At 33.4% G+C, this 12,500-nt stretch overlaps 1 non-coding gene across 1 annotated transcript; it reads left to right on the plus strand.

Moving 5' to 3' along the window:
* Nucleotides 1–1,685: 1,685 nt before the first annotated feature.
* On the plus strand, nucleotides 1,686–1,769 carry TRNAL-UAA (transfer RNA leucine (anticodon UAA)). Its single transcript has one exon. It is a non-coding gene; the product is annotated as a tRNA-Leu (tRNA).
* The last annotated feature ends 10,731 nt before the right edge of the window (nucleotides 1,770–12,500 follow it).

A 12,500-nucleotide genomic window follows, 5' to 3' on the forward strand; every position in this document is an offset into this window, starting at 1 on the left:
TCGGATGTTAGCTGCTTCGAAGGGACTGACGTCATGTGACAACAGTTTTGAACTCATCGACATCTGATGGCAATTTTGTAACATATGTTAAGTGTTGATAATACTTGGTAATAAGAGACATAACATGTTGTTATTTGGAAATTACGTTCAGCAGAAGTTAACTTTATTTCGGAGTAATTATCGTCGAACAAAACTCACGTCCTTTAAACGAAATACCAGTTATTATTATTATTATTATTATTATTATTATTATTATTATTATTATTATTATTATTAGCTAAGCTAAAACCTTAGTTGGAAAATCAGAATATTATAAGGCCAGGGGCTCCAAAAAATAGCCCAGTGAGGAGGAGGAATAAGTGAATGAATAAATTATAAGAGAAGTAATAACCAATTGATACAAGTTATTTTAAAAACAGTAACAACATTCAAGTAGATCTTTCATATGCTTACTATAAAGAGAGACTTATCTCATCGCTACATGGACACAGGACCGACCACCTACCATTCTTGCAACCTGCCCTCCTCCCTCCCTCCCTCCCCATAAGGATTGGTTGCGTGACACCGTCGTATCTGTCTTACTCGTCTCCGCCATTATTATTATGACTTAGTTTCTCGCAATGACCTACGATCTCTCAGTTACAGTCCTTAGTGAAGCTGACGCATTTAGCGGCAATCGTTCACTCTTCATTCGTCTTTCATTCATCTTCACACTTGGATGTCTTCTATGTTTGTTCGCTTCTTCACTTTGATGAGGGGGTTATTTTGTTCATGCTTATGTCATTTACTTTAAAGCAGTTTGTTGGGTCTTTGAGTGTTCGGACTCTCGACGAATATAGATGCGAGATTTATTTAATTAAAGTTAATTAGTAATAGATTTATCTGTAATTTAATAGTATTCATTGAATCATCTGTCCTTGAGTTTTTACATTTATTTTCATGCATGTTTTACATAGTTATTATTATTTTTGACGTTGTTGTTTTTATATATTAGTATGAATATCATTATCAATAAAATTCTTATCATAATTCCATGGCTGGGTTACATAGAAATTAGATATTTCAATTTTTTTTTATTACATCTGATCTTGAACTGTTACTAATCAGGGTATAATTATTATGATAACGATTGTAATGGAACTGAAACAAAGTTATATAAAATCTAGATTCTGTGACACGGCGCAAGTGTGCTACTGATTTTTTTTCTTCTTCTTCTTCTTCTTTAGCGGTGGTCAGACCGTGTATAATGTGATGGAATGTCTCTTTCCGAAAACGGGGTCACTTGATACAAGGCTTGAAAGTAAATTGTTTGAATTATATAAAAATGACGTGTTTCCTGTAAAAGAGTGAAACAGTATTATGCTTTTTTTAATATTCGTTGCCTCTTTTTTTTCAAATATTTTCAAATTTTTTTTATTGATTGTTCATCGCTACTATGAATTTAATTGATTTAATTTTATGTATTTTATTTATTTTTATATTGTATAACAATTATTTTTACTAAATTTAGTTGCATAAATAAGTAATTGAGATCCACTAGTTATCATTCCTGTAGAATCTCCTCTTCATCCACGTGCATCACTACATCTGCAAGACTCATCCTCTTTGGGTAGAGAGAGAGAGAGAGAGAGAGACCTCTTATTATGTTGGAAATCGATCGTATAATCTCGCGCAGTGTGCATGTAGTCAGGTTGGCCGAGCGGTCTAAGGCGTCAGATTTAAGCTCTGATACTCGTATGAGTGCGTGGGTTCGAACCCCACACCTGACACAGTCTTTTCTTTTGTGTTTTCCTTGCTTAGTCATAAATTGAAAACGACATCAGGTCCTGATTGTTCAGAAATGAGATATCTGTAATCACGTCAGGGATGTTAAGACTTGAAATAGCGGTTGTTCTGGTTTTTAAATGTTATTTTTGTTAGTTTTGGTGTTGTTTTTATTGTTTTGAATGATTGCTTATTGATTTGCATGAATCTTTCGCTAAGTTGAATGATAATTGTGAAAAGAGCTGCCCCGTGGCGCAGGTGTAGCGGTGTCAATGTTGGACGCCTCGCGATTTCCGGTTAAATTCCATCCCAGTGATTCATGTTTCCCATCTCTTAAATTTACTTCGAATATTTAGGTTGTTTCTGCCGCTTATTTCTTACCGCCTTCATTATTTTTTTCGTTTGCAATTGTCGTTTATGACATGATATTTATTGCTTGTTCAAGCGTAAATGTATTTTGTTTTGTCTTTCTATTTAATAGTAGCAGTAATAGTTATTCAAATGTACCGCATTAGTACTGTATATTAAATGGCTCTAAGTCTGAAACGCTGATATATATTGCTATAAGTCATCAACGTTGTAACGCTGCCAAAACCATAAGCAGAATTTTTTTTTTTTTTTTTTTTTTACTGATATATGAGCGAAATTTGGCCCAATGTGCTTTTTAATTTAGTTTCCAATACTATTCATTGAATACATAGAGAACTTGGAATTGTGATCATCTACAGCCTTTTTGTGGTTTGAAACTTATTTACATTTCTATTTTACAGGTTGTATAATGGATTTTTAACGATTTTTCTTTTAAAACTGTTTCGTTTTCAATATTTTGTGCTGTTGTGCGTCTAATAATTTATGGAATGCACGCTTCGCGGTAATAAACTTGTAAATGTAAACATTAAGAAAGATTTATTGTTTGTGCAGATGAGTGCATCTTACACATTCACGAATTCCTGTGGAACTTAGGAATATAAATATCAAAAGTACTTTCCAAAGAAAACCACTTCTCTCCAAGTCAAGAGGCCAGCGAGCAGATGATGCTTTATTCACCCTTAAAGATTAAGAAAAAAGTCTTTTGACGACATATTCTAAATTAATAATTAAGTTTATTTTCTTCTGTAGAGTACCCATATACGTTAGCTTTTTCTCCCTTGAGCGGCACCATGAAAGCAACCAAGGTGCTGTCGTGTTGGACACTCCGATGCTGCTGTTATTACCGTCGGTGCCGATGCGAATACGGCGGAAATTTATAGTTGACAGGTTGCGTGGCTCATAAATCCACTGATGGGAGGGAGGGTTTCCAAAAGCATATCTCCGGCTTGGCTCTCCCATCTGCTCCTCTCATTGTATCGTGCTTTGGGATGTTAAGGGTCGGGGTGGAATATGCCTATTATGTTGCATAGATGAAATGTAAATTTTTTGCTTACTAAAATGCTATTAACATTGCACAAAAATTTTGCTTTAGACTTTCTTTAACTACGTAAATGCTTCTTTGTTCGTTATTATTCAACCTAAATTTCAAACTTATTTGGGAACATTTTTATTTCGTTCATTTTATTTATTTCATTGACTTAAGAATTACTTGTAAATAATTTCATGGAAGTAGCCTATTTATTGATAACTATTCATTGCTCAATTCATATTTACTCTCTCGCCTTTCCTTTGGTACAGTAAGGCTGCAGAATATGAAAGACTTACGTGTATGGCACCACAGTTTATTAATTTTGGAAATCCAACGGCTCTCGTTAGAGTTGCAAATGTATATATAAAAAAAAAAAAAACTATTACATATTTCGATCTGATGATCGGAGGATCTATGATATACTCGGGAGCGTTGCGTTTTGAGAGGGTGTTGAGCAGACAACCATAAAAGGACCCAGATCCTATTGATTTTGGTTATCTCGGCAACTATGGAGTCGCTGCACTTGCTGATCAATTTTATATGCGGTCTCCAATGGGCTGGTGTTTCTCCCTCGAACAGTAATTTGATATATTTTGGTCATTACATTAGTACTCTTTTTTACGAAAATGTCGTATTACTCAATATTTTAAGCCTGAAATTTGAAAATTAATGTTTGCAAGACTTTAAATTGAGTAAAAAACTGGCTTGTCTCCTTCAGAGTCAATGCTTATTTACTTTAGACACTTCTTTTCTCTTGCCAATGATTTACATGATCTTTACATTGTAATATCTTAGCGTATAGCGTAGTAAGAAGGGGCGTGGCTTCTTTTTGTATACACTGACCCGGCATAACGACCTCCTCACTTTAAGAAATCATAGCATCGCTTCAAGTCTTGAATCGATTCGCTGAGAAGCTTCAGAATATTAAATCGAGAGTTTAGCTTCACCGCCACTACACCGATATATATATATATATATATATATATATATATATATATATATATATATATATATATATATATAATTATGTATGTATGTTTGTGTGTGTGTGTGGGAGGGTTTCACGATGATAAAAGCCGGGTATTAAGAATATGTGTAATTTTGTATATTACACAAAAAGACTAGACTTTTCGTTCATCCTCTGTGGTCTCTCAAAGGTCTTTAGCGTAGTTTACAAAAATACATATATTTTTATCAATCATTTTTCATCATTGTGAAACCTTTTCATCATATATATACCGGTATATATATATATATATATATATATATATATATATATATATATATATATATATGTGTGTGTGTGTGTGTGTGTGTATATCGATATAGATATATATATATATATATATATATATATATATATACATATATATATATATATATATATATATATATATATATATATTAGATATATAGATACACAATATATATATCATTACTTATAAATAATGTCAATTAATTCCACTCTTAAGTACATGCATATTTGAGCTGAGCAAAGCTATATCTTTCAGTATACCAAATGCGTACACACAAACCTAATGGCTACATCTCCTAAAGATTGTTCTAAGTAGTGTACTCTTTCACCTTTACTTGCCGCAAATCTTGTCTCACGAACTTCATATTTTTTTTTCTTTTGCAGGAGCTGTTCATCGGTATTTTCGGATGTTATCTCAATCTCCTAATCTTCTATTATATTGGTCGTGCATCTCTCTCTCTCTCTCTCTCTCTCTCTCTCTCTCTCTCTCTCTCTCTCTCTCTCTCTCTCTCTCTCAAACGGTAACATTTAGTTACGTTGTATATATATATATATATATATATATATATATATTATATGTGTGTGTGTGTGTAGTTAGGTAGATATAAATGTATGTATCAATTTTAATCCTCACTAAAACAAAGAGAAATTACATGCTTATACAGAGCTAATCTTGGTTAATGTCACCTCGTCAACCTCATTGCATGCATTCTGCTGTAGTTTCTAATTTATTATTTGAATTATCGTTGTAACTGAATAAACATTCTAAGGGATCAGGAAAGTCGGTCATGAAATATTTTATGATAATCTAAGGTACATTTGTTTACTTACAGGTAGAATTGCAGAGCCTATAATCCTACTGTAACGCTTACTGTTTATGTGAATTTCTTTTGCCAGCTGATTTAATACCGACTCAGAAGATTTCGTTCGCCAGCATTTAGAGACAATGGAGAATTTTACCATGTATTCTACGTGCGTGAATAATCTTGTATTTACATACAAAGGATGTTGCATATTTGTCCTGTTCTTACAGAACGTTTGTGTGATTCTAATCTTATTGCAGCATCGTTACCTGTTTGCCAAACATGGAATGAATTACAATCATCACGTGGAATTTCTTGAAGAACACCACAGTGGGGGATTAGTTTTAGTAGTTTTTATGGTTATGAATACGTACATCCTTCTCATTAACTACCTGTAACTTGCTTTTGGTGATGTCATTTAATTTTTCTGTGCTACTCTCTACTTCTGTTGCAAAAATTTTTATATACTTTAGTATTTTACCTCATTAAGAAAAGATATGCATATGTGATTTTTACTTGGTTATGCCATATGGTTGCTTACATAACTAGTCGAAATGTGAGGTTTTATATGTTTTGCAAACATCTTGATGAAGGCAATTATTTCCTCTGATTCGAGAGAGATGATATTAGTTTTACTTCACACATAAAGAAAAAAAATAGACAGATCATCGACCACAATATTTTTAAACTTTGAACGCAAGTCAAAGTTGATTGATTGAGAGACTAGATCAGGTTTTAATTTTGATTTTGCCACATGTCTATAAAGATTTTGTTTTTTAAATTTTGTGTAGTCATTCATATTTGTTATAGTACTTCTGTGTACTCAATAAATGTAATAATTGTGTTTAAAAATATGAAATGATACCTCGGGTTATATAGTCAACAGTTACTTTTATTTCTTGCAATATTTTTAATGACAGAAACTATTATCTTTCCTTCTTTACGATTGTTCGTCAATTCGTTTTATAACAGTTACTTGATGATATTATCAGTCATACTTACCCTTCCGTTGTTCTTTTCCATCGGCGCCTTCCCTCGCTTAAAAGACACTTGCCTTCGACGATTACTGATGTTGAGGGTAGGAGTTCAGGCTGGTCCAGCTATGCATCATCTTTTGTGCGTCTTGTGAAAAAGAGCTCTCATCGGATCCCACGATTATTTATTGCCTGGTTTAAATACTGTATCCGAGAGAGAGAGAGAGAGAGAGAGAGAGAGAGAGAGAGAGAGAGAGAGAGAGAGAGAGAGAGAGAGAGAGAGAGAGAGAGAGAGAGTTCATGCATTTTTGTACCTCCTTCCTCCTACTAGCCAAGAACGTCTTTCATGCTATGATTATCTTACCCTGATTTATGTTGTATTGTTGCTATTGGTGGGGATGATGTTATCGCCTCTTTTGATTGTTTTCTTCTGCCTTTCTTTCAGGTCTTTTGTTGTTGTGGCCGTGATTGATATTTTCTTCCTGCATCATAGCAATATTGATATATTTGAAAGGAATTTCATTCTCAGTGAAATTGTTCGTTGGGTTGTTCAATATAGGCGCAGGAAGCTATTTTGCGTTTGTGTCCTGAGTCGGTCTTGAACCTTTTAATTATGGTCGGAAATATTTATCATTAAAGTAGCATGAGTGTTAGTGATAAAATTATCATGAAACTGCCAAGTGTTACATAATTAACAATTAGCTGTAATGGTGGTGATAGGTTGATTTTTATTCCAAGGAAGTTGAATACAATAGTCTGATTCAATGCTTATATCTATACTACCTTATGGATTAAGTCTTACTATTTACTCTTACTGTATTTCTATTGACATTGTGGTCCGAATCCTTGGTCGTGCAGAAATATCTATCATTAAACAAATATCTCTATGAAGCTGGGATTTTGTAGCAGAGTGAATTCGTTGTTAAGGTATGTTTGTGAATATGTATGTATATATATATATATATATATATATATATATATATATATATATATATATATATATATATATATATCATACATACATACATACATACACATTTATGTTTGTGTGTGTACATGTTTCTTTATGTATGTATAAGTGAATTCTTGTTTTTTTTTTTTTTTATCTTTTTACGATGGGTTTCATGAGTTTGAAAACGAGCCTGCTAACCACTCAGGACTCTTGACTTCTAAGTAACAGATCTCAGAAATGTAGAATCTGAAGTGGGGCCATTACCCTGCTGGGGGTTATATGGGAGCCGAGAACCCTTACTGTGGAAATTATTACTCCCTTTAGATGATGTTATAGATATACATAAATCTGCAGTGAATGGCTTGTTGAATTTGATATCTTATTTGCCACACTTTTTTTTTATTTTCCATATTTGGTTCTTCGTAACATTGTTTGAAAATATTCTTGGTGACTGAGAGTTTCATAAACTACTTAATGTAACAATGCTAGTGAGTTCCAAAATTTATAATTTCTTGTTCATCATATCATTCTTTATGCCATTGATAGGTAAACAAAAGTGAATAATAATTGGTCCATATATTCTAACATAGAAACTAAATAAGACAAAATGGTATTTTTAGGTGATATTAACGTCGGTTCAAAATACGACAAAATTATTCATGCCGATTTTTTCCACTTGGAAAAAATGACGTATACGTAGGAAGCAAGTAAAGCAAGAGTGTTGATGCTATATCCAAGCACTTCCTTCTCTTTTAAATTGAGTTCCAGATGAAGACGGATAGAGATATTAGCGAATCCAGTAATCCTCCAAATGGAGGAGAACACTGCTTTCAATTGCATTGGCCACACCCATCGGGGAATAAGAAAAGGCTTGAATGACTGGTTCTTGTGTAAACAAACGTAGCCATTCTCGCTCTGATGTCCGACGTTGCTGCCAGGTCGTATATGGAAGCTAGGATGCTTACCGAACACTTCAATCGCCGTCACAGATAAATAAACATAGAAGCGGGGGAGTAGTTATATCCTTTTGGTACCAGGTGAATAATATATCCGATTATTGGTGTCCCTTTTGCTATAGGAGTCTATCTCTCTCAAAAATTTCGTTTAACTTAAGTTGTTTATGGTAGAAACTAACTCAATTTTTTTTTGATGGATAGCCATACTTGCTCCTTTATCATTGAAAATAAATATCTATCTCTGAGTGATACTGGAGGATCTTAGATGATGTTATTTGACCGGTCCTTTATTTAAATTTATCACACTTGAAAGATCCCAAGCCTGAAATCATTGCCATTACGTTTCGGAGACAGGAAATGTTAACATGGCATATGGGCGTAAGTCGAATATTTTCAATCCCTACTGTACGAAGTAAAGACAATATAATGTAAGGTTGTTAGATTGTCATGATAAGAATAGCACGGGGTTCTAAATAAGATTTATACGTGTTTTTATATTACCTTGATGCCTGATTATAGCTTCTCTTCTAACTTCCACTCTTTGGAGTGGAAGGTTTTACTTGTTATATCATGATACAGAGGTAATTTAATCTCTTGATTTTATCCATGTCGATTATTCTCGACATGATTCTCTATCTTCGTATCACTTGATTAAGATTATACTTTAACCCTTGTGCTTGAATTGGTCACAATTATATAGTAGTGTAGATCCTGTTGTCCCTTTGAATGAGAAACTAGTCAACATAATTGATAGGCATATCCCTTCTCGTGTGCTAAGGTATCGAGTGAAGGACAAACCGTGGTTCAATGATGATTGTAGACGTGCTTATTTGGAGAAGCAGGAGGCCTATCATCTTTGGAAGGGTAACAGGTCAGATTTGACGTGGAACAACTATACTCAGCTTCAAGATTTTGCTCAGAGAGTTTATGCCTCAACTGAAAAGGACTCTTTGGTGTAGATGCAACAGTTCCTCCTTTACTTAAACCAGATGGCTCAGTCACTCACTGTCCAAAGGAAAAGGCAACCCTTTTGGCTGATGTTTTTGACTGTAAACAGAGTAATGAAAAACTTGAACGTCCTCATTCCTGTTTTCCTGAGGCTAAAATAACTAGTTTAGCTTTGTTTTTTATAAAGACAGCAGATTTCTTAGCTCCAAAGTTATCTGTTATTTTGCGCAAGTTACCAAGAAGAGGAGCTTTTAGCACTTGTTGGAGAATTGGTAATGTTACTCTTCTATGTAAATGTGTTTGTGGTAGCTCAAGCCCCACTGATTACCGCCCAATTTCCATAATTCCCATATTATTTAAAGTTTTTGAACGTCTTTTGGCAAAACACCTTAATAGGTTTGCTGAAGGTAATCATCTATTCCTTAGTTTGCAATTTGGTTTTCGTAAAGGCCTTGGAGCATGTGATGCCCTTCTTACAATCTCCAATGCTGTACAGAAATCCCTTGATTGTGGCCAGGAAGTTCGTATGATTGGCCTTGATTTTAGTGCTGCCTTTGACCATGTTAATCATGAGGCCCTTATTTTCAAACTCAAACAGTTGGGAGTGGGTGGGTCGTTTCGTAGCATTATTATTGATTTTTTTTAAGTAATAGATCTCAAAGAGTTGTTGTTGATGGGCACCATAGTGAATATAGGAATGTGATATCCGGTGTTCCACAGGGTAGTGTTCTTGGCCCATTACTTTTCATACTATATACACATGACATGTGGTTTGGCCTAGAAAACAAGCTCGTTGCATATGCAGATGATGCTACTCTCTTTGCATCAGTTCCATCCCCTGAATGTAGATCTGGGGTTGCTGAATCCCTTAATAGAGATTTAGCTAAAATTAGTGCATGGTGCAAATTATGTGGTATGAAGTTGAATCCTAACAAAACTCAGTAGGTCAAGAACAGTGGCTCCTCAACATCCGGATCTCAGTATTGATAATGTTTCTTTAAATTTGTACGACTCTTTTAAAATTTTAGGTGCGATTCTCACCAGCAAATTTACTTTTGAGAAACACATTAGGTCTGTGTCTACCTTCAATTGCACAACAAATTGCCTTATTGAGAAAGTCTTACAAGATTTTCGGTGATCAATCTATTCTGAAGAAGTGTTTTAATTCTAACATTCTACCTTGTTTTGAGTATTGTTCTCCTGTCTGGTGTTCAGCTGCTGATTCTCATCTTAATTTGTTGGACAAAAATTTACGCTGTATTAAATTTCTTGTTCCTGATCTAGATGTTAATCTTTGGCAGCGTCCTTCAGTTGGTTCATTATGCATGTTGCATAAGATTTTTCATAACTCTGACCTTCCTTTACATTTAGATCTCCCTGGCCAATTTTATCCTGTTCGTAATACTAGGCAGGCAGTTAATTCTAATAGCCAGGCCTTCTCCATCATGAGGCTCAATACTACACAGTATTCTAGAAGTTTTATTCCAGCTGTGACCAAGTTGTGCAATGATCTTCCTAATTGGGTAGTTGAATCAGTAGAACTTCAAAAGTCCAAAGTTGGAGCAAATGTTTTAAAGTTGACCAGGCTGACATGAGTCTTTTTATAGTTTATATGTGACATATCTGTTTTTGACGTTGTTAATAGTCTGTTTAGGACATATCTGTTTTGACGTTGTTACTGTTTTTAGAATGATTTATTGTTAATTTATTCTCATCATTTATTCATTTCCTTATTGCCTTTCCTCACTGGGCTATTTTTCCGTATTGGAGGCCTTGGGCTTATAGCATCTTGCTTTTCCAACTAGGGTTGTAGCTTGGCTAGTAATAATAATAATAATAATAATAATAATAATCAAGTTTTTTCTTGCTTTGTATGTGTGTGTGTGTGAGAGAGAGAGAGAGAGAGAGAGAGAGAGAGAGAGATAGAGAGAGAGAGAGAGAGAGAGAGAGAGAGAGAGAGAGAGAGAGAGAGAGAGAGAGAGAGAGTATGGAGCGTTTTAATATTACTACGGATAACTTTCGGCAAATGATAGAATAAAATAAACTTCTAAAACTTGGTAAATTGTTTAGATGTAACTGTTTATCATCCTTAAAATATAGCAAATAAATATACGGCCCTTCTTTACACCTTCGGTGAATATACAATTCAATCTAGCGTCCTACTCTTATAAGTGGTTGTTTAACTCTAATTCTGACTTAACCGATATATTGAGGATTTGATTAAAATTTTTTAGGAAATTCACACGCCTATATATATATATATATATATATATATATATATATATATATACATATATATATATATATATATATATATATATATATATATATATATATATATATATATATATATACATATGTACACATATATATATATTTTATATATATATCATTTTCATATATATATATATATATATATATATATATATATATATGTGTGTGTGTGTGTGTGTGTGTGTGTATATATATGATAAATTTTGCACATTTAAACATGTTTTTCACATTTCAAATAAGCCATATATATTAATACATTAAAGTCGGGATTCTCTTAACGACCTCGGGATCAGAGCCTCAGGCGAAATCACTCAAAGACTATAGTATCTGACCGGCTGGGTTTCGAACCCTGGTCTATGATATTTGTATGTTATTGACCATACCACTCGGCCACGAAGAGTGGTATGGTCAACGGCATACAAGTATCCTGGAGCAGGGTTCAAAACCTGGCCGGTTTTGAGTGATTTTGCCTGGGGCTCTGATCCCAAGGTCGTTAAGAGAATCCAGACTTTAATGTATTAATATATATGGCTTATTTGAAATGTATATATATATATATATATATATATATATATATATATATATATATATATATATATATACACACCTATGTACAGTATATACTGTATATGAATTGTAGAAAATACATCTGTGCAGACAAACGTGTTTGTGTGTGTATATATATATATATATATATATATATATATATATATATATATATATACTGTATGTGTTTATATATGATAGGATAACCAATATGCCGTTATCCCTAATTGTGGTTGATTTTACAGCATAGCATAACAGTGTATTGGCTTTTTCATTCTTGTAATTGTAGATGTAGGATGAAATATCTTTGTAGAAAACTTTTATTACAACAGCCACTTATTATAATACCAACATGAAATAATCATTCTGATATAGATTTTTGCTTAAGAAGTGTACAATAATATTTATCTATCAATTTATCTCTACATACATTAATTTTTTCATTTATATACGGTACAGTACTTGTTTCTTAACTTGTTTTCACGTTAATGGAAGTGTAAACATAATACTGCACATGAAACCTATCCCATTAGATATTTTTCAATTCTTTTTTATCCTTACTTCAGTTTAGTTTATTATAATTTTGAAGTTAAAGCTACGTTGCCTCGTTTTACTTAGAATATTGATAA

This window comes from Palaemon carinicauda, chromosome 22 (genome assembly GCF_036898095.1).
Source record: "Palaemon carinicauda isolate YSFRI2023 chromosome 22, ASM3689809v2, whole genome shotgun sequence".
Classification (NCBI taxonomy): Eukaryota; Metazoa; Arthropoda; class Malacostraca; order Decapoda; family Palaemonidae; genus Palaemon; species Palaemon carinicauda.